At 44.1% G+C, this 771-nt stretch overlaps 1 non-coding gene across 1 annotated transcript; it reads left to right on the top strand.

Annotated features, from left to right (window-relative positions):
- The first annotated feature begins 266 nt into the window (after positions 1 to 266).
- Positions 267 to 373, top strand: LOC127077838 (small nucleolar RNA R71). The gene has a single exon (XR_007787607.1). It is a non-coding gene; the product is annotated as a small nucleolar RNA R71 (small nucleolar RNA).
- The last annotated feature ends 398 nt before the right edge of the window (positions 374 to 771 follow it).

Genomic DNA, 771 nt, shown 5'->3' with positions numbered 1-771 from the left:
TGTCTAACTTTTAAACAAGGGCATCTACCTTGGCATGAACATGGTCAAGGCTATTGATTTCGTACATTCCACTCTTTGTTTGGAACTTTTCTACTGGAGTTCTTTCACCTCCCCATTGGCAATGGTTTTGGGCCATGTTTTCAATGAGTTGATAGACTTCGTTGTATGGCTTGTCCATAAGTGCACCGCCCGCGGCAGCGTCTACTGTCAGTCTTGTGTTATACAAAAGCCCATTGTAAAATGTGTGAATGATCACCCAGTCTTCGAGACCGTGATGTGGACATATCCTCATCATGTCTTTGTATCTCTCCCACGCTTCGTAGAGAGATTCTACATATTTTTGTCAAAATCCGTTGATTTGAGCTCTCAGCATAGCAGTTTTGCTCGGCAGAAAATATCGGGATAAGAAAATGTTCTTCAGTTCTTCCCATGTTGTAACGGAGTTGGAGGGCAAGGATTGCAACCAAGCCCAAGCTCTGTCTCTTAGTGAGAAAGGAAAGAGGCGCAATCTTATCGCATCTTGAGATACACCATTCGCCTTTACAGTGTCTGCGTACTGCACAAACTTGGTCAGGTGTTCATTAGGGTCGTCCGTAGGATTTCCAGCAAATTGATTCTGTTGGACGGCTGATAATAATGAGGGTTTCAGCTCGAAATCATTTCGATTGATAGCAGGGGTAGCAATGCTGTTGTGAGGTTCTTGTTGGGACGGGGTAGCGTAGAATTTAAGAGGACGATTATGTGGTCCTTCTTCAGCCATGGTTGGTTTTT

The sequence above is a fragment of the Lathyrus oleraceus genome, chromosome 4, assembly GCF_024323335.1.
Source record: "Lathyrus oleraceus cultivar Zhongwan6 chromosome 4, CAAS_Psat_ZW6_1.0, whole genome shotgun sequence".
NCBI lineage: Eukaryota > Viridiplantae > Streptophyta > Magnoliopsida > Fabales > Fabaceae > Lathyrus > Lathyrus oleraceus.
The sequence above is the reverse complement of the archived record's forward strand: the minus strand, read 5'-3'. Positions and strand labels throughout refer to the sequence as shown.